Source organism: Crocuta crocuta, unplaced genomic scaffold, assembly GCF_008692635.1.
Source record: "Crocuta crocuta isolate KB4526 unplaced genomic scaffold, BGI_CrCroc_1.0 scaffold176, whole genome shotgun sequence".
NCBI classification, from domain to species: domain Eukaryota; kingdom Metazoa; phylum Chordata; class Mammalia; order Carnivora; family Hyaenidae; genus Crocuta; species Crocuta crocuta.
This window is the reverse complement of record NW_027531905.1, coordinates 6,415,389-6,438,311: the sequence shown is the minus strand read 5'-3', so window position 1 is coordinate 6,438,311 and position 22,923 is coordinate 6,415,389. Positions and strand designations below refer to the sequence as shown.

Here is a 22,923-nt window from a genome sequence, read left to right as displayed (position 1 = left end):
TAATGACACGTGTGTGTGTGTGTGTGTGTGTGTGTGTGTGTGTGTGTGTGTGTGTATTACCTGAGATTCTTTAGAGGTTGATTTCTTGGAACCATGAGATCATGACCTGAACTGAAATCAGGTGTCTGATGCTTTACCAACTACCACCCAGGCATCCTCCATAACATTTCTTCTAATTTTACAAAGGCATTTCTTTTATCTAAAGTAGACCTCATGAAAATTATAAAAGTAGAATAGGATAGAGTCCATATTTTCTGCTCTCAAGAAATATATAGTCTCACCAAGTTAAGCAGGTTCATACCAGATGGGAAAAGCATAATTTTTAGTTTTTATTGCTAAGCAATACCATGTTACAGCAATTCTTGAACTCTTGAACTTGAACCCTCTCTCTCTTTCCCTCTTCCTTTTTCTCACATTTCAGCCAAGGTATACTTGGGTCCCTAAAAATTTAGGGAAACTTGTCTTAAATCTCTAGTTTCAAATCTTATGAAAGATCATGTCCCCATGATCTTGATAAGTCTAGAGTCTTCATGTCTCCAGTGAGCATCCCCTCATCTGTCTGACTTGACTCTATGGACAGTCTTAATTTTGCCCAGGGTTAAACCTTTCTCTTTTAATGGATTCTCTGAGAACACAACACACACACAGACACACACACACACACACACACACACACCACTTAGTAGAACCTACCAAAGATCTGGGACCTCGAGGAAAGAGACTCACGTTATGGGGAGAGCAACCATAATGGTCTTCCTAGACTCTGGCTTCAACCTCATCCCTTCTTAGAATGTCTCAAGAAGCTATCACAAACTGCCACGTATCATCTGGACTCATCAGTCTGGGTACAGGTCAGCTTATCCCATTATGAATTGTGTGACCTTGACTGATTAGTCTCTAAACTCCAGTTTTCTTACTCAGATATTAGGTAAGATTAAATTATGCAGTTGATCCTTAATGCAGTGTGTTTAGGGATGCCAGCCTCCATGCAGCTGAAAATCTGCATATAACTTCTGACTCCCCCAAAACTACTGGAAGCCTTATAGATAACATAAGTGTGTTTTATATATTATGTTGCTATATTCGTACAATAAAGTAAGCTAAAGAAAATGTTAAGAAAATCCTAAGGAAGAGAAAATGCATTTATAGTCCTATACTGTATTTATTGGGAAAAAATACACATAAAAGTGGACCCATACAGTTCAAACTTATGTTGTTCAAGGGTTAACTGTGTGTGTAAAGATCTCAGCATATACAGAATTCAGTGTGTGATAATTATCACCATTTTTATTAAAAGAGTACCGTTTTCCCCAAGTGCTTTGATCTTGTTTCAGACTTAGGCTAGATATATTTTTATATAAGCAGACTTTGACTCGTCTGTACTTACGGAAGCTATGTAATTGTTGAAACCAGACATTTTGGAGCATGAAACGTGGCACTATTGTTAATTATGCTGGGATAACCATGTAAACCATAAGCCAGGATGCGTGGTCACTCGGCATGCCTCATTTGTGGTGCATGCTTAGAGAACACAGGTCATTGTCATTGAATGAGACAGGGTATAGGACAAGTGAGGTCACATTCATCTTTTTGAGCTTTAGTTTCTTACTCATTAAACTGAGATTAACAATAACTAGCTCACAAGGTGACTAGAAAGATTAAATGAAGTCGTAGTCTCATAAAACATGGTATATATGTAGAAATTGGACACCTGTTAATTCCCTTGTCTCTCTCTGCAAATTACCTTACTTGTGCTGATGGGTAAGTTTTGTATATAGTTGTGTTGTTAGGTACTTACCTTAATGTATCTTTAATGTTCATTTGACTGGACATTGTAGGTGGTAGTCATAACCAAGTGTACTCGTGGTTTCTCACTTTGCAAGGGGAGTTGGTCTATATTGCTTCAATTAAGCACTTTTTGACATTGAAAGCATGAATTGTAGTGTTCAGGAACCACACCCACTTTCACTATAAATTCTCCTGTGGTATGCTTTTCTCCTTTTGTGCTTTCCTATTTTTTGGATGAATCATAATCTAAATAGGGGGATTTCTTTTGTCTTAAATATTTCAAGTATGAATGTTTATTTGCATTTAATAGACCGTGAGAATCAAAGGCACTTATTTTGCACATCAGTTACAGAGATGTTTTTCTTCCTCGGGGGAAAAAAAATCTACCTGAACTTTGAAAATTAATAGAATAATTGGTACTATACATAACAAATTTGATTTTCTTATCATTTACAAATAAATTTTAATAATACAAAACTGGAAGAAGTAATAGACCTCAAGGTTTGGGCCTTTTGCAAAATGATCACAGCATTTTCACCATTATTTTCCATAGTTGTTGTCTTCATTAGTGAATCTGTATTCAGACCTGATGCTATTGCCCAGGCTTTAGGCTTACAGAGAGTCTGTGGAGGACAGACAGGTGGTAAATGATTTTAGTCCTGTCATAAATTACGCCTTCGTGGAATGAAGAAGATGTGATGGGGACACATGGGGAAGTACTTTGTGCAAAGGTTTAGAAAGGCTGTTTGTGGAGACCATTAAAGTTAAGTGTTTAAAGGTAAGTAGGTCTTTAGGGAATTGGGAGAAAGCCTTTGAAAATGGCCTGGGAAATACCATATGCAAAGCCTAGAAAGGCATATGAGGAACGTGATATGTTTGGGGATTAACAAGTATAGCTAGGTGTGACTGTGAATGTGGATGAAAAGGAGAGGACTAATTTTAGAAAATGGAATTCTTATTCTAAGTGATAGAAACTACCTTTTCTAGGGCTCTGGGCTTTATTATAATTGAAAGGATGAATATTATAAGCAGATAAAGTTCTAGTTGGAAAAGAAGTAGAAGTGTTAATAACTTAGAACAATCTAAACTTTAGCTATCTCTGTAAGGAGAAAAATTACTTTCTGTATTCTTGATGGTTTTTCTATAATCTCAAGAAATTAAATATTTAACATATCCTCATTCTTCAAAAGGTTATTGCTACGTTAAAATTTTCTCACTTAAAAAAATTAGATATAAATAGATAATATTAAAATCTACACTGTTTCCAGCCAGTTAGCTTAACATTCCATTCATTTTGTTAACATTTTCTTCTGTGAAGCTGCTCTGTAGCCACCAGACAATTTTAGTGTGCAAATTCTTTGCAGATTTTGCCTTGTCAAAACGTGAACTGTGTGAAGGATGAAATGATTAAAAATGCTGTTTTTTTGTACAGCAAATAATGCCTTCAGAAAAAACATGCTGATATTAACTGCCATTTCTATTCCATTTTGCTCCTGAGACTGTTTTGAATGTGTACTCTCCATGTTTTTATTATATCAAGAAGTAGAAATATAATGACTTTTACTGTTAACAAAATCGTAATTTCATGTAGTAATGTTTATATCCTTATGTGAAAAATAATGTCATATGGGTGACTGCCTCAACTCTAGTACCATTTTGCATGCTTCATTTTGTATTTTCCCTTTGCTACACTACAGCATATGCATAAAATCTTTATTTTTTACTTGGAAAGTACTTTGAATATTTAGATTTGAGCTGGAAGAAACTAAGACCCAGTTGAAGACTGATTTGCTCCCTTCAGACATCTCTAGGGCGGAAACTCTTCTAGTCATCTTTGTGGTTGCAGTGCCTAACCAGTAGATGTGGTAAATAGGTGGCTATATCTCTTACGACCCACCTCTTTTGATTCCTGGTCAGTTCACATTCTTTGTACACTGGTACTTCCCCTATCTGTTTTCCTACTGCAAAGTGGATTTACATAACAGCATTCCCTAGGTTTCAAATTAGGTATTTATGCATGGCTGTTGGCTGTCATCATCCCATCCCATCTCACAAGAAAGCCAAGCTCACCAGCATGTTAGGACAGGGGGACTGTCTGGGCTGAGAACCAATGGATATGCCAGAATATTCCTGAATAAATTTAATTTCCACACTCAAGATGGATGACACTTTGTGCTTTTCAATATGTTCATGCTTGCTTTTTTTTAGTTTATTTATTTATTTTGAGAGAGAGAATGAGTTTGAGTTGAGGAGGGGCCGAGAGAGAGGAAGGGAGAGAATTTCAAGCAGGCTCTGCACGGACAGTGCACTGCACACTGTCCGACGCGGAGCTCGATCCCATGAATTGTGAGATCATGACCTGAACAGAAATCAAGAGTCAGACGCTTAGCCGACTAAGCCCCCCAGACACCCCATTCACGCTTCTTTTGGTCAGATTACAGAGTCAAGAGATTCTATAGGATCAGAAGCAGAGACTGTATTTTTAGAATAGTGTTTCTAAGCAAGAGTAGTCCCACTATCGGGGTGTTTAGGAAATTTGTCAGAGCATTGTTGGTTATCACAGTGATTGAAAGAATACTACTGGCCTTTAGTCCATGGATAATAGAGATGCCAAGCATCCTGTAGTGCACAGGACAGTTCCACATATTGATATTATAATGGCCCCCCTCTGCTTTCCTATTGAAAAACCACAACTGAGCATAACTTTTTACATGTATAAACAAAACATTTTTGTATTGTCTTAATATATAATGAATTTTCCAGGAATGCAACTATTATGGAAATTCAGGGAAAATCATATTTAATTCAGAAGTTGAAACAGTTGTTCTCCAGCTTAATTACCATGTTATAGACAACAGTCCCGTTTGTAGTATTTGAGTTTCCTGTCAACATACCTGACTTGCATACCTACGCTTACAACTGTTGGATTTAAGGTATAAGCATACCTCAGTGATATTGCAGGTTCGGTTCCAGACCACTGCAGTAAAGCAAACATGACAATAAAGTGAGTCAAATGAATTTTCTGGTTTCCCAGTACGTTTAAAAGTTGTATTTACACTGTAGTCTAATAGTGTGTAATAGCATTATGTCTTTAAAAAATTTATACATACCTTAATTAAAAGTATTTCTTTGAAAAAATACCATCATCAGAGCTTTCAGTGATGATGATGCACTTATCACAGATCACCATAACAAATAAAGTAATAATAAAAATGTTGGAAATATTGTGAGAATTACCAAAATATGAGAGACACAAGTAAGCAAGTGCTGTTGAAAAAAAATGGTGGGAAAAGACTTGCTTGTTGTAAGGTTGCCACAAGCCTCCAATTTGTAAAAAACACAGTAAATGCAAAATGCAATAAAGCAAAGCAAAGTAGGCCTGTAAAGGTGTGAGCATCTAGCTACTTAATTAAGTCTTGTCATTTACATATTTAAGTTCATTTATCTCTGCTATAAATTATTCTTATTTTATTTCTGGCTGCTTTGTTGAGAATAGCCTGTTTGGGGTAGAGGGAGCACAAGTGTAGAAGCAGGGAGACTCATTAGGAGGCTTTTGCAGTTATTCAGGTGAGCAATTATGGTAGCATAGACACAGATAGAGCCAACAGGATTTCCCGACAGATTAAATAATGGGTTGTGAGATAGAGTTATCAAGGATAACTGTTGGCATTTGTGCTTACGCAACCAAATGGATGCATTCTAGTTGCTTTGAATTGAGATGAACATGGGTGCAACAGATTGGATGGGGGGGTAAGATTAAGAATTCTTTTAAGGCTAGTTGAGTTTAAGATATCTACCACTCAGTGGCAACACAAAGTAGGCATTTGAATGTGAGACTGAAGTTCAGAGAGGGTCTGAGTTCGAAATTTTATGGGCATTGTCAAGTATATGGTATTTCAAGTTAAGATAAAGTTGAGTGAAATCATCAAGGGAGTGAATATAAATGGAAAAGACCCATGATTGAGATTTGGGATTCTCAAACAAAAGCATAGAGAAGAGATTGAGAAGGAACACCAACAAGATTGGAGGAGAAAAGCAAAAGAGTGTGGATGTTCTGGAAGCCAAATGAAGAAAGTGTGTAAGGACAAGGGAGTGATAAATTGACTCTTAGATTTAGCAGTGTGCTAAAAACGATGGGTGACTGTGGTTTTAGTGGAGCAGTGGGAGTTTTAAGCCTGACAGTAATGAGCTCAATGGGGAATGGAAGGTGAGAATATGAAAAGGGAGTAAGAAATCTGTGGCCCTCTCTCTCTGACCCTCCCCTGCTCATGCTGCCTCTTTCTCTCTCTCTCTCAGAAATAAATAAAACATTAAAAAAAAGAAAGGAAATGGAGGATAGCTGGTAGGGGGAGTGGGATCAGAAGAAAATTGTTGGTTTTTGTTTTTGTTTTAAGATGGGTAATGTAGCTACATATATGATGTATGCTGGATGTATCACTACATAGTGATGATGCTGGAACTGATATAAGGGGGCTGACGTCCTCCTTGACCATGGGATGCCTATGGGTGCACCACTAGGTGTCCAGGCATCTGGCATGACATAGCCCTGGAATAGCTAATTAATACGTAATAGATTTTGAGGCCCTGGGATCACCTTCTCACTCTCCGGTGTTTCTTCATTGTTTTGTTCAGGAAAATTGATCAGGCACCAGACAAAGGTTTAGGCTTTAACCAGACACTAAATTAGAAATTAGTCGGAAATTAGAAGGGAAGGCAGAACCAATTCCTTCTCCAAAAGCAGCTACCTGAGAGCAGCTAAAGGTTTTCCTTCTTGTCACTGGGCCCACCTTAAGCATTTTGACTTGTGGGTAAAATGTAACAGGGCTTTTAGAGTAAGGAAAGTGAGTCACCTATGAGGCCACAAAATATGAGGAGGCACTTTTAGAGTCATGCAAGTATAATGTTGGCACTTGAGAATGATGCCTCCTTACATTTTGCACCCTAGACACTTTGCTTGCTACACACCCCCTAATTCCCCTGGTCCTGAGAATGGGCACTATGGTTCATTTAAGGAATAATAGGAAAAAGCTCTTTCCCTAATTATCTCTTCTTATATTACCAAATGGAAATTGATATACTGTAGTTAGTCTGATACTCCTCTCTCTCCTCCGTGTCTGGTCGACTTTGCCAACTAACAAACATGAGGAACACTTAGTAAAGAAGAAATGTTTCTTTTCTGCAGAAGAGGTTTGTGATGAGACTGAGTAGAGAAGGATTGTTTGGGGGCTTTGGGCCAGCAACTTGAAGGACTTTTAGATTCCAGAAAGGCTGTAGAAAAGGAACTGGAGGATGCAAGGGAGACTGATCAGAACAGTTCTGTTCGTGCAGACTAGAACAGCAACCGTTGCACTCTAGCTTAGTACATTTGTCATTTTGAAGAGTGTTAAGGGCCCTGATACGATCTTGTCCTTCCATCTTTGGAATCCAAGGTGATAGGAGGTTATCACTTACCTTGTTAGTCCTAAGAATTGACTTTCTTGTTCTGCCCAGTGCAGATCTGAGAAAGATCTTCTGAGGTCATCAGAGGAATTATCCATCTTTGTATCTCAGAAACTGAAAAAATCCTTACAGCAACATCTGCAGAACCCAGAAATTCTCAAGGCTTTGTGTCATGTGATCTTGTGCTTGTCCCTCTGAGGAAGTCATAGTGGTAAAGGTGTAATAGAGAATCACGGACCACCTTGACCATACTATATGAGTTGACAGATTCTCATACGAGGAACATTTAAGACAAATGTGTAGAGATGGTACAGATGTGCTCATGTACAAAATGAGAGTCAACTGAAAGAATGGTGGGGAGAGATGTGCATAGACAGCTCTGAGGAACTTCCATCAAGAGGAAGTGTCCAGAGGGGCAGCCAGCAGACACACCTTGAAGAGAAAGGATGGAGGTGGTTAGAGATATGGGAAGTTGCTGATTATGAGACTTGGGGAAAACCCAATTGAATTTATGAGTGAGAAAGTTTTCTTCATTTTAAAGTGGTCACGGGGAAAACTGGAATGGCAAGAAGTCCATGACTAATTATGAATGAAATAAAAGTTAACTGATTAATGATCCTATTTTTTTAGATCTTGAGATATTTCATTACAAAAGTTATACCTTTATACGTTGCAGCCACATATGAATGAATCTGGGAGCAATGCTATCAGAAGTTTTTATTGCAGTTTCTTTTGAGATGAGGCCTGAGACTGCTTTAGCTTTTGTTATTTCCATATCTGAGAGCTGACAGTCACGTGCCCATAAGAAAGACGTCCTCACTGAAAATAGTAGACATTTGACTTTATTCAGTGTTACATAATTAAAAGGTCCTTTGAGATTTTCCCCAGAACTTATTTTCCAAAATATTAGCCAAGTATTTCCCAGAAAGGCTTTTCTCTTTTTCATGAGCAATATTATTTTTGTTAGTCATAGTTACTCTACTAGGTCCTTGTCTCGTCTTCATGTCCAGTCATACAGACAGCTGAATCAAGTAAATCTGAGGACATAATTAACTGATAAATGGAGACTAACTCATGAACTTCAATTTAAATCTAGTGTCTCTAAAGCTTTTGTTATCATATGTGTGGCAAATAGACCTTTAGTAAATGCTTTTTTGAAACCATTAAGTATAATATATTCTGTTTAATTATTTCTTTTATTAGATGGTAGGGTATATTAATTCATGGTTTGAGTTCTGGTTGCATACTGCCTGCATTCAGATCCTGGCCTTACTCCTAATGAGGTGTGTGATCTTGGGCAAGTTTTGTAACTTCTCTGTGCCATGGTTTCCTCTTATAAAAAGCAGTGATAATAATAGTGCCTACCTTTTAAGATTATTATGAGAACTAAATAAATTGATAAATCCATAGCACTTAGAAATGTTCCTGGCGTATGGTAAGAACTTAATAAATAATACAAATGATTTTAACAAAAGCTGTCAGACATTTAATATTTAAAAAGTGAGAACACCAGATCTCTACTTCTTCCCCAAATAGCACTGTAGATGGCAATGAATACTTGAATGTTGTTTGCATGAATTGTAGATAAGACTTTTTTTCAAGTGGCTGTAAACAGCTTCCTGTGTTTCTGAAGATGCAGGAATAGAAGTCATCTTCCCATTGACCTCATGTCAATGTATCACTCTTGATACACTCTGACACTGTGTTTATGTATTTACATTTTTGCTAATCATGTAAGTGCATTGAGCTTTTTAAAAATTTGTGGGTACTTTGATTAGTATCCAGTTTTGTTATTTATTGGGTATTCTGTGTCTATGATGTTTCCTTCCATGTGAATTTTAAGAGTGGTACGATTGGTTCCATCTTTGTGTTTTGTCTGTCCACCCAAATTTATAGAATCAAAATACAGGAAGGTGTATCTCCCAAAATTAGAAAGAAAAAAGTAATAAGATTTCCATGTAGGCAGCAGCATGTTATCCCCAGGGTTCTTTGTTGATACAGGCTCATAATCAGTGGTATGGGCAGTTCTGCTCAGTAAAGAGGGCAGAATTCTCTTCATGTAGTATGCCCACAGGACTTCCCTCCCAGCTTCTCTCGTTTCCAGTAATCCAAGTCTGTTTTATAAATGCATGGAAAAATATGGCTTCTCTACTGATAACCACCTGCTGGGACAGCACTTTGGTGTTCATAAAAACACTTTTAAATAGGTTAATTTAGGGTGATGCTCACAGCAAACTAATGAGGAAAATAATCTTATCAGTATTCTACACCTAAAGAAAAAAAAGAGCCTGCATGAGTTTAAGGGAGTTCAGTATTAGACAGCCAGAATACACAGTGAACCCAGGTCTGCTGACTCCTTAAAACCTGGATCTTCCCATTTTATTGCTTTCTGATTAGAATCATTCGGGCTCAGTAGAATCATATAATAGGACCAGAATAGTAGCTGAGACTGTTCATTAGAAATCATAATCATAGAATTAGAATTTCAAATACCTTAAGAGTTGACACTATATTTAATTGTTGAAAACTTTACTTTTTATGAAATAAAAGGCCCCAGTTTCTTTTTAGATATATTGTTCATTCTTCCTGGTTATGCATTCTTCCTGCATATGCATTTTCTAACTAGCTTTAAATTTTTAAAGGTATTTTTTTCATTATATGTATAATTTGTCATTAAAGTAGATTTCATGTTGGTAGAAGTCTTTTTTCTTTCAGTGTGGCTAGTATTGAGTAGGCTAGATTAAGAGTCTTTCTGAAATTCTTAGAAGAGTGTAATTACCAGTTCTTATCCTATACTTGGTAGGTAGGTGAGTGGTCCCAAGAAGAATAAAGTGGTTCTATTTTTGTAACCTTTATTTTTCTAAACCTCATTCTGAGTAAATGGCACTTTTCTGTATTGCCAGGACCAACCTCAGACCTATAGCGTTGGTTTAAAGAATAGGAGAGTGTGGACCTTTGTTGTTTCATGGGGTTGTGTTCGTGTACCCTGCCTAAGCTGCGAGTGCTGCAGATAGATGCAGCCACAGCTGGCTGGCGCCCTATGTCCAGTGGCTCGCTGAGTGAAAGCTCCCTCACTGTAACAGGCAAGTTTGGGCAGAGAACTGCCTGTTTCAAGATCATGTTCAGTGATCTGTCACTAATGAGTTCTGAAAGACCCCAACTCCTATAATAATACCAATAGCTATTTTTGTTAAGTAATTACTGGACGCCAGGTTGTATTTAAGTTTTCATATTCATTGTTATTTAGCTCTGACAAATTTAAGGATTATTATTTCCACTGTAGGGCCAAGGAAACTAGTAATTTGTCTAAAGTCATATAGCTAATAAGTGGTAGGGTTAGGATTTGAATTCAGGGCTGCCTGACCACTAAAATATGTTCTTAACCAGCAATTTCCATATGAAGGATTATGAAATATGTCATGTACCTGTGCCCATGGCAGACATGATTAACTACACGTGGTATGTGTTCATGCTGAGCTGATAATCCTTTCTAGCAATGATTACATTCTTGGCTTCTGTAGTCAGACAATCAGACTTTTAATAGGCAAGATAAAATATACATGCTATCTTTGACTCTAAATGTGTCTTTTATTAGCTTTCTCTAAAGTTCAGTGATGTGATGAAATTGGGCCAATTTGCTTTTGGGAAATAATAAATAAAGTAAACTATTGCTTTGTTTTATAGGAAGAACAAACATGCAATATTTTTCTGTGGAAGTCTTCATTGGTGTGGAAAGTTGAATTGAATTCAGGATAAATCCCATTTTAAATAGCATATAAAAGTCATCTCCCTGTCAAAAAATTTTAAGGCAAGTTGATTTTACTGATTTATAATATTTATTTGAAAAATTTTTGGAATGGATATTTGAAATAAAAAACAAATTTTGACAGTGGTCATAGAGTTTGTTATAATGAAATTAGACTTTGTATATAATCAGAAACTGAATTTGAAACTCTGTTATGGCTGCAGTTGTGGAAGTAAAAATTTGTTAGGAGTACAGCTTTATTTACTTAAATTTCTTATTTATTTACTTATTTATAGCCCTTTTTTCTTTCAGACCTTACTACTACTTCAACTCAAGATAGTATTTTAAAAAAATTTCACATATGATCAAATAGACATTCCAGTGTGTCTTTTGACCCCATGATATAAGGGGCTCCCCCTCCCTGCAGTATTGTTGAAGAACATCTTAGCACAGGATTCAGGGTTGGCGTTTTAAGCCAAAGACCAGTACTACCTGCTATAATAAATTATCATTCCTGTTTGCTCCTTACTGTTCACATTTCTAGAAAATGTGCTCTTCATTTTTCTCTTCTGAAATCTGACACAAAACTGAAAAATAGAAAATAATTGATATCAAAATATTTTTCTCTAGATAGGCTATTTCATCAGCAAAGAGACTGAGGTGTAATTTAATCCAAATTAATATGTCAGACCATGGAAAGTTATTTCTCTTTTGTGTGTATCTTTAAAGTTAAGTAACCTTATATTTAAGTTACTTATATCCATTTACAAAGAAATGAAAATTTTCCTTACTTATTGTTATAGTAATGTTACGAGAAGAAAATAGATAATACTGAAGAGACTGGACAGTCTATTGTTGTGTTGTAAGAAATGCTGACTTGAATGTGCTTTTGCAAAATAAATGAAATTAAGAGAAGTAACTCAATAGTGTTTCTTTAGTAACTCTCCTTGTTCTCAATAACATGTTTCTGTTTTTTCTTTATTGATAAGGCCCTAGTTGTTCATACTTTAAAGACAGAAGACAGTACTTCTCTATAACACTGTGACCACAGACCCCACTAACTCTGACTAATGGTTACTTTGAAGTGCTGGTGGCTAGTTGGAAGTTTATAATTTGTTACCAAATTACTATTATCTTTATTTTCATCCTGTATTTTGCCTGCCAAGCAGTCATATTCTCCAAAATTGAAGAGCCAGAACCTTCAACTAAAGAGTTTGTTTAACTAGAGGCAGGAAGGGCCTGTTTTCCCTTGAAACACATGGGACATTCATTCATTTTCATTTGTTTTAAACTTAAAAATCTGGAAGTTATTAAGGGTTGCTTACGGGGTTTTTATTTGTTTGTTTGCATGATTGGTTGGTTGGTTAGAGATTTTGGTTATGGGTTATCTAATGACCCTCCCTGGTTTTAAAGTCTAACTGGTGCTTTTTCTTTGGTTCATGTATAATGTTCCTTTGGAGTAAGGATTTGTTTCTCCCTAAGATTTTAAGATCTCCCAATAATTTTGGACCATAGCTCGCATAGCCATGAATTTATCTTGTAATGTTACCTTAATTAATCTACATATTATTGCTGTTTATTCTAGAAAATAACAATTTTCTAGAGAAGAAGGAAGTTTTTTATGTTTTAATATTTCATTGAGGCATAATTGATATACAACATATTAGTTTCAGGTGTACAACATAACGATTCTATATTTGTATATATTGTGAAACAATTACCACAATAAGTTTGGTTAACATCTGTTCCCATAACACAGTTAAAACAATTTTTTTTATTATAGAGAGAAACTTTTAAGACTATTGTCTTAGCTGCTTTCAAATATGCAGTGTAATACTATTAACTGTAGTCACTATGGTGTACCTTATATCCCCATGACTTATTTTATAACCAAAAATGTGTATTTTTTGAGCCCTTTAGTACATTTCACCCACCCCACACACTACCTCCTGCCGCTGGCAGCTACAGCTACCCATCTTTTATCAGTATCTGTGAGCTTGATTTTTTCTTATTGTTTTAAATTCCTCTGATAAGTGAAATCATACAGTATTTGTCTTTCTCTAACTTACTTCACTTAGCATAATGCCCTCAAATCCATCCATGTTGTTGCAAATAGCATTTCATTATTTTATGTTTTATTTTATATTTGAGAGAGAGAGAGCCCCAGCAGGGTAGAGGCAGAGAGATGGAGACAGAATCTGAAGCAGGCTCCAGGCTCCAAGCTGTCAGCACAGAGTCTAATGCTGGGCTCAAAGTCAACAAGCAGTGAGATGACATGAGCCAAAGTTGGACGCATAACCAATGCTTAGCCACCCAGGCAACCCACATTTCATTCCTTTTTATGGCTGAATCATATTCTATTTATATATCACATTGTGTGTGTATGTGTGTGTGTGTGTGTGTGTGTGTGACATTTTCTTTATTCATTCTTCCATTGATGGATAGAACTTAGGTTGTTTCCATATCTTGGTTATTATAAATAATACTGCAGTGAACATGCAGTGCATGTATCTTTTTTAGTTAGTGTTTTTGTTTTCTTTGGATAAATACCCAGAAATAGTATTACTGAACCATATGGTAATTCCATTTTTTAATTTTTTTGAGGAACACTTACACTGTTTTCCATAGTGGTTGCACCAATTTACATTCCTACCAACAATGCACAGGGGTTACCTTTCTCCACATCCTTGCTAACACTTGTTATTTCTTGACTTTTTGATAATAGCCATTCTAACATGAGTGAGGTGATAGCTCATTGTGGGGTTTTTTTTTTTTTAATTTTTAAATTTATTTTGAAAGAGAGAAGGAGCAAGTAGGGGAGAGGAAGAGAGAGAATCCCAAGCAGGTTCCTCACTGTCAGGATAGAGCCTGATGTGGAGCTTGACCCCATGAACTGTGAGATCTGGACCTGATCCGAAATCAAGAATTGGATGCCTAACCTAGTAAAGCACCCAGATGCCCCCATTGTGGTTTTCATTTTCATTTACCTGATGATTGATGATGTTGAGCATCTTTTCATGTACTTGTTGGATATATGTATGTCTTGTTTGGAAAAATGCCTGTTCAGATCATCTGCCACCTTTTTAATCTGATTGTATTTTTGCTATTGAGTTTTATGAGTTCTTTATATATTTTGGATGTCAATCCTTTATTAGATACATGATTTACAGATGTTTTCTCTTATGCAGTAGGTTGCCTTTTCATTTTGTTCATGGTTTCCTTTGCTTTGCAGAAGCTTTTTAGTTTGAGCTAGTCCCACTTGTTAATTTTTGTTTTCGTTACCTTTGTTTCTGGAGTCAGATCCAAAAAATTAATCTGTAAGAGCAATGTCATATTTTCTTTCAGGAGTTTTATGGCTTCAGGTCTTCCATTCAAGTTTTTAATCCATTTTGAAGGTTTGTTTTGTATAGTATAAAATATTTAGAGTTATTTTTTAATCCATTTTGAGGTTTTGGGTTTTGTTTTGTTTTTTTTGTCATTGTTACAGTATAAAATATTCTTTTGCATGTGGCTGTTTTCCCAACACCATTTATGGAAGAGACTATCCTTTCCCCATTATATATTCTTGTCTCCTTTGTTATAAATTAATTGACCACATATGCATTGGTTCTGTTCTGGGCTCTCTGTCCTTTTCCATTGATCCATATGTCTGTTTTTATTCCAGTACTATACTGTTCTGATTACTGTAGCTTTGTAATATAGTTTGAAATCAGGAGCACGTCTTCAGCTTTGTTCTTCTTTCTCAAGATTGCTCTATTTGAGGTCTTTTTTGATTTCAGACAAGTTTTAGGATTGTTTGTTCTATTTCTGTGAAAAATGCCATTGAAATTTTGATAGGGATTGCATTGAATTAGTAGATCATTTTGGGTGGTATGGTTGTTTAAACAATATTCTTCCAATTCATGAACATAGAATATCTTTCCATCTATTTGTGTCTTTCATTTTTTTAAATCAGTGTCTTATAGTTTTCAGTATACAGATATTCTACCTCCTTGGTTAAATTTATTCTTAGGTATTTTATTCCTTTTGACACAGTTATAAATGAGATTGTTTTCTTAATTTCTATTATTGATAGTTCATTATAGGAGGGATCTTTCTTATTGATATTGTTATTATCTATATATATGTCTTATCTATCTATAAGGACCGTTGAAAAGGAGCTTTATAAATTTTAAAGTTCTGTACAGTTTTTAATTGAATGAGAAAGTTGTTTTAGGTAGTTATAAAATATAAAAATTGATAATTTTCAGAATTTAAGTTGCTTATAAAGTTGTTTGCTGGCAGTTGCCTATGTCAGCCCATTTAAAAGGTAGGAAAATATTTTCTTCTTCCCCTTTTTCTTCATGCTATCTGATTTGTATTTGTCCTAGTACATAAATGTTCATTCGTATGTTTTTACTTACATTAACAAGATAGGATAGATAATGAAAATGTTATCTGAAATTCATTCATTAGTTGAGACATTTCCTTTCTCTTTTCATTTCTAGTGATTTGTAAAATTAACTTGATTCTTTATTTCTCTGCTGTGTACAAACCAGGCAAGTTTTCTTTTTTTTTCTGAAAGGTTTGGCTTTACAGTTTTAGTATTTTCAACTGAAACTTTTCCCCTGTAGATAAATAATATTAAATGAGGACATTCTTGTTTCTCTCTGGTTTTTCATATGGGAATGAAATTCCATATAAGGTTAGGTAAGTAAAATATATTTACAGAAAAGCTTTTTTCTGATTGTTTTTGTCTTTATTATATCAGAATTGTTCATTATTAGTAAGTGTATTTATTCTAAGGTACACAAAGAAGAATTAGAAAACAATGCTTTCTATTGCTGAACAAATCTGGGTCCAATCAAGAGAGAGCGGAATGATATGATCATTTGAACAGAGAAGTTTAATAAAGAAGACTATAAATATGGCAGGGAATATGAAGTGAGAGATTGATAAGAGGTAAAGAGAACTCTGTGGAATATAGGAATAGCAGATATAACATGATCTTAACAGCCACTACCCTAAAACTGAGATTGAGTATCCAGAGAAAAGGCTGCATGAGACAGAGATTTCCGCATTTGCTGCAGAGGCCCTGGCTGGGCTGTGGCTCCCTGCAGAGAAGTCATTGTGGTGCCTTGTTGATAGAACTTACCCAGAATCTACCCCCTGGAACTTGCTGAGGATGCATCTTACCACAGGCACTCCACTATAAAATCACAAAAAGCCTTTGCTGGGAAAGCTGCTGGTTCTGCTGACCTCTCTACACTTGCAGGATCTGGGCACTGAGGGAGCTACCAGAGAACAAAACCCTTTCCTCTTGCCCTCTCTAGTGTGTCTCTCCAGTGCCCTCTCTTGACAGAATTCCACATGGTGCAGTTGTCCAAGAAAACCCAGATCCATTTTCAGGGTGGGCTAAAGGGATGAATTTAGAGATGAGGAACAATAATTTAATAACCCAACACAACCTGCAAGATCATGACAAAAAACATTTTCCCTTTCCCATGTCTGTGAGATAGCCTGATTTCATTTCTACTAAAATGTAAGAGGCATGTGCGTTGTTAGGCATATCAGTTTAACTTCTAATGAAAGGTACTAATACTCTGTAATTAGTGCATATCTGCTTTCTTGAGGATGAATCCTTAAGAATTTGTCACTATAAAAGCTAATTTTTATTATTTTTAAAACATTGCTTCATTTCATCATGATTCTGACCCATATCCATTAGACTATAAACATCCATATAAATGTTAAGGGATTGGCAGCCACCTGGGAAGAATTTATTCTTGATTAAAAGTATTTTTGAAATAGCTCTAGCAGCTTGTTATTTGCTTAATAAATCCATTTTTTAATTTTAAAATTCTTGACATTATATAACTAGATTGAAATTTTATAACATTCTGCTTTATTATTTCTTTTTTTTTTTTAATTTTTTATAGTTTATTTTTGAGACAGAGAGAGACAGAACATGAGCTGGGGAGGGGGCAGAGAGAGAGGGAGACAGAATCTGAAACAGGCTCCAGGTTCCGAGCTGCCAGCACAGAACCCGATGTGGGGCTCGAACCCACGAACCGTGAGATCATGACCTGAGCCGAAGTCAGACGCTTAACCGACTGAGCTACCCAGGTGCCCCTGCTTTATTATTTCTCATTGACAAACAAAATTCGCGAGCTAAGAAAACAAAACAAAACAAAAACTAGACCAAAAACAAAAAAAGAGAGCACCTGGCTGGATCATTTGAAGGAGCATGTGATTATCAGGGTCGGGAATTCGAGCCCCACGTGGGGTGTAGAAATTACTAAAAAAAAATTTAAAAAAGACTTAAAAAGAATAAGAAAAATTTATAAAACCAAATGTGGATCCCAGCATCAGTAGTGAAACAGAGAACATGATTTTAATTTCTTAGGGGATATTAGTGATGTATGGAAACTAAACACTTAAAATTATTTGAAACTTGAAATCACTGACCAGGAATTATGTAGGTCCCATGGGAGAACTCGCAGAAAGTATCTATAGGTAAACCTGTGTTTGCCCTGCCCATGCCACTTTCAGAGGAGAAGTGATAGTGAATGGATACGGGCTAAATCAAGGATATTGATCTACCTATCAGAAGAGCCTTTCACTGCATTTGGAAAATTCAATCTGGCCCCAGACCTGATGACTAATGGTGGCCCCTTTGCTGTCAGTTACATAGAAGAATAACTAGTTCATGTGTGACTTAAGTAGGTATGTCCAAATTTGCTCAATAAGCCTTCTCAAGAGTTGAATTCAACTCTGGGGAACCTGAGGCTGTCTACATTGCAGCAGAGACCATTGTCTTCTACCTGGCTTGGTTTGGCCATAGGGTTAGTGTGCTGTCCTTGAAACATTTGTAGGAGAGGGTTTGGGGGTAGACTGCACAAAGGGGACTGGAAGGCTGGACTGTGGTGGTCCATTGGTAAATGTCTCCAGTATGAGCCACATGTCTGTTTATCAAAATTGATTACAGATTACAGTGTACCACATTATTCTTTTAAAATAATCTTAATATAATTTAATATATATTTACACAATTAAACATAATAAGATTATATAATTAAAATAATCTTNCAAAAACCTACCATATGAACATTATCTTATTTTAAAAAGGTAATTATCTCACTTTCAGTGAATAATAATTATGAGTGAGTTTAGGAATACTAAACTGATATTTTCAAAGAAAATATGGCTATTAAAAATAAGACTTTTTGGTGTATAATAAACTGATACAGAAGAAATTTTTAAAAGAATTACAAATACCGCTTGAAAAGTCGCAAATTATAACTTTCCCAAATGCCTACCCTAATGGGTGCAGCACCTGTCAGCACATGAAGTATGAAATACTATATTAAAGAAAAATGTGGTCTAATTACTTTGTACTCATAACTCTTATTAATAGCTTTGGTGCACCAAAATCCAAACTTTTTATGTCCTCGAGTAGACTAAATAATATAAATGTTCTTCATTCATAGGCTTATGTAGAAGACTGTATGTGTGTGTGTATTTCTAATTTGAGTTTATAAGATATTTTGAATGTAAAAACATTCCTGAATGTAGGAAAAGATCATTTTGCAGAAAGGCAGTCAGTTATTGTTCTTTTAAAGGAATGTTTGGATGAAGTAAAAATCTACTGATTATTTTAATACCACATTTTTAACTTTGATGTTTTAGAGAATTCTCTTATAAGAGGGAATTTAATTTTCTAAATATCCATTGTTTGATAATGTTTTTAAAATTGTATCTCTGAAAGTGCTTCAGGGCTGTAAGCTTAAAATTTTCAGCTTTATGGCATTTGTCTAAGACATAATGGGAAGAAAATGAACATAAGAATCTCATTTGTCACCTTACATGGTAAGACTGAATATTCCCTTAAATGACAAAAGAAATAAGTATTTTAAGCCTTTATCCTGGATTATCTGGGAGGGCCTTAATGCCGTAATATTGAGAGAGAGCAGAGGGAGTTTTTGAGACTGAAGATGATGAAGCAGTGGAACCATGGAGGCAGAGATGGGAGTGATGTGTTCACAAGCCAAGGAATGCCTGGAGCCACCAGAGGCTTGAAGAAGCAAAGAAAGGATTCTGTACTAGAACCAGTGATGTATGCATGGCCCTACTGATACTTTGATTTTGGTGCAAAATCAAAACTGAGTTTTGGACTTCTGGCCCCCAGAACTATGAGAGAACAGTTTTTGTTCTTTTATATCAAGCAGTTTGTGGTAATATATTATAGCAGTTCCAGGAAACTAATTCACTTTTGAATTGCATGGACTGAATCTTTGTTTCTCCCTAAAATTCATATGTTGAATTAATTAGTAACTCCAGTGTGATGATGATTTCTGGAGGTGGAACCTTTGGGAGATAATTAGGTTGGGATGAAGTCAGGAGCCTATGTGATAGGATTTGTTTACTCATAAGAGATCAGGTGGCTATCTACAAACCAGGAAGTGGGTCTTCATTAGACACCAGATCTGCTGTCAACTTGATCTTGGACCTCCCAGACTCCAGAACTGGGAGAAATAAATGTTTTTTAAACTATCTAATCTGTGCTATTTTCTTATAACAGCCCAAACTGACTAAGACACTTAGTAATGAAGCAAATATAAAAATAAAATACAAATATAAGATAAATCAGCCATATGAGAAAATATTTTAGAGATTGATAGCTATTTTTTAAAACAGTATACTGTATTTAGTGATGGTCACTAGATAAGACAGACACTCATACACTGCTGTGAAAGTGACGGAATTTTGGCAATGTGGAGCAAAATTATGGTGCCATTGGAAACTATTTTCAAAGAATATTTAAGGTAAAAATATGATTACCATATAATGCTGAGTAAAAGTAAGATTTAAAATTTTAAATTATGAACTAAATTTTAAGTATCTATCTATTTACAGGAAAAGAAAAGTGAAATTAAAAAATACAGTCTGCAGAGCAAATTTATATTTCTTTAGTCCCTGCTTTTCCACTTCTTAACTGTGTGACCTTGGGCAAATCACTGAAGCTTTTTGGGCCTCTGTTCACGTTAATAAATACAATAATAAAATGAAGATACTAAAACAAACTATGTACCTTATAGAGGACTAAATGTGTATTATTTTTAATCAAAAGAACACCTAGCATATTTTTAAAGTGTGCAATGTATATTATTTTTTTTGTCTTTTTAAAACATACTGCAATAAAAATTTTAAAATCAAAGTTGTTCACCTGATTACTTCAAAAGCTATTTCATTCTTCCTTCACTTAAGGTATAGACACTGAAGAGAGGCTCCATTTCCAGAAGCTCTGTGATCTGCTCCACAGCAAAACAAGCATAACTAGTGGAAACTATTTTTAAAAAATTAAAGTCACTGGATATTGTTCTATAGGTTTGCACCAACTGAAGAAATATTTATCCAGGAAAATCTGCTAGTACTTGATAGGGGCAGCCAGTAAGGCAATTAGGTAATGACGAGTTCCTACCATATGCCCCTTCCAACAGCTCAGTGTTAAAGTAGCTGGACTTTCAACAGGTATGGCTAAGAAGATAGGTATTCTCTCTTTCATCTCCCAGTGAAAGGATACCATGCCTTCTGAGGAAGGCAGGTTACCAGCATTTCTCAGCCCCTCCAACTTGAAGTTATAAAGGCTAAATTCCTGGTGAGTGCAGCCAAAGTGTCATAGGTTTCCTTCCTCCACCCAGTCCCTACTGATAGAATGGAGACTTAGTCCAGATGTAGCAGACCGAGAATACTGGGGCACAATTGCCCTCACTCTACCTTGCTTGAAAAACAAGTTTCACCCTGAGAGAGGCAAGCCCAAGAAGACCAGAGGCTACTGCCCCCACTCAGCCCCTGGACTAGTGACTCCATCATTTTGCCTAGGGGAAGAGGTAGTCCATAAGAACAGAGAGTAGTACCTAAGGTCTCCCAAAAGGAACTAATTTTACTTGAAATAGAGTATGGGGAAACTCAAGCCTAATGATGCTCCAAAAACAATGGAGATCTCTTAAGCAAATAAGACCAGCTAACCCATAGGCCATCTAGTTCACAACAGAGAACCAGGCAAAGAGCAAAGAGGTCAGAACAAACCTCAAAGACTAGCCAGAAAAACTACCAATGCCCACATTTAACTGGATCAGACTGTGAAACAACTTATGCCCCAAAGCATTGTTTAAAACAATAGAACAATTATCCAGCAATTAGTTGAGCCAGAGATCTGGGCAGATATCTTACCAGAGAAAAGAAAAAGAAACAGAGTTTTGCTAACATGACACTGGCATTCCCTGATGACTTTATGAACATAATGTCTTCCAGGTTGATCCACATTGTAGCATGACACAATTTTTTTTTCTTTTTTATGGCAGTATAATAGTTGCATGTATATACTACATTTTCTTTATACATTCATCCATTCCTAGACATTTTAAGTTTCCAAGTATTGTCTATTGTGCCTAATGCTGCAATGGGCATGGAAGTACAGATGTCTTTTTGGGATCCTGAGTTTAGTTATTTTGGGTAAATACTAAAAAAATGGGATTGCTGGATCATATGGTAGTTCTATTTTTCATTTTTGGAGGAAACTCCATACTGTTTTAATTACGATAGTATACCCACCAACAGTGCACAAGGGCTCGTGTTTCTCCAAACTCACTAGCACTTATTTTCTGTTGTTTGTTTTATGCAATGGCCATCCTAACAGACGTGAGGTGATACCTCATTATAGTTTTGATATTTGTTTCCCCGTTGACCAGTGATGTTGAGCATTATTCATATATCAGTTGGCCATTTATATATCATCTTTAGAAAAATATCTATTTAAGTCTTTTGTCCATTTATTTAAATTGGGTTATTTGTTTTTGTTTTTTTCTTTGCTTTTTTTGGCCTTTTTGTTTTTTTGTTTTCTTCTGAGTTCTGAAAGTTTCTTATATGCTTTGGATATTAATCCTTTGTATGAGGTTTGCAAATATTTTCTCCTATTCTGTAGGTTGTTTTTCACCCTCTTGACATTTTCCTTTATTATGCAGAAGATTTTTAGTTTAATGTGCTCATGTGTGTCTATTTGCTTTTGTTGCCTGTAATTTTGATGTCCTATCCAAGAATATATTGCCAAGCCTAATGTCAGACTTTGTCCTTAAGTTATCTTCTAGAAGTTTTAACAGTTTTAGGTCTTAAATTTAAGTCTTTAATAGTTTGACTTTGTTCTTTTCTTTTATTTTACTTTTTTAATGTTTATTCTTGAGAGACAGAATGTGAGCAGGGGAGGGGCAGAGAGAGAGACAGAGGAAGACACAGAATCTGAAAGCAGGCTCCAGGCTCTGACCTGCCAGCACAGAGCCCAACACAGGGCTCAAACTCATGAATCCTGAGACCATGATCTGAGCTGAAGTTGGACGCTTAACTGACTAAGCCACCCAGGTGCCTCTGTTCTTCTCTCTTAAGATTCTTTTTGCTCTCTGTGGTCATTTGTGGTTCCACGTGAATTTTAGGATTGTTTCCTCTGTTTTTATAAAAACTGTCAGGATGTTGATAGAAAATGCATTGAATTTGTGGATCGCTTTTGATAGTTTAGACATTTTAACAATACTAAGCTTGACAGTACATGAATATGAGCTCTCTTTTCATTAGTTTGTATATTCTTTAATTTCTTTCATCAGTGTTTTGTTGTTCTCAATATACAAGTCTTTCACTTCCTTGTTTAGCTTATTCCTAAGTATTTTATTCATTTTAATGCTACTGTAAATGAATTTATTTTCTTAATTTCTTTTTCAAACAGTTTATTAGTATGTAGAGATACAACTGATTTTTGTGTTGCAGTTTTATGTCCTGAAATTTTATGAATTCATTTGTTCTAACAATACATATGTGTATATGTGTGGATTCTTTAGGATTTTCAACATAGAAGATCATATCATCTGCAAACATAATTTTCCTTCTCCCTTCCCAATTTGGATGTCTTTTTTTTTTTTTTTTTT

The 22,923-nt window shown here is 35.7% G+C and overlaps 1 protein-coding gene across 10 annotated transcripts in view; it reads left to right on the top strand.

Annotated features, from left to right (window-relative positions):
- RASSF8 (Ras association domain family member 8) overlaps positions 1-22,923 on the top strand; it is a 124,122-nt gene that overhangs the window by 44,441 nt on the left and 56,758 nt on the right. For 8 of the 10 annotated variants that reach the window (XM_077774506.1, XM_077774507.1, XM_077774503.1 and 5 more), the window contains one exon: positions 10,912-11,035. The exons of the other annotated variants lie outside the window; for them this stretch is intronic. The gene's annotated coding sequence lies outside the window, so the exon portion shown is untranslated. The remainder of the gene's footprint in view (positions 1-10,911; positions 11,036-22,923) is intronic. 10 annotated transcript variants of the gene reach the window in all.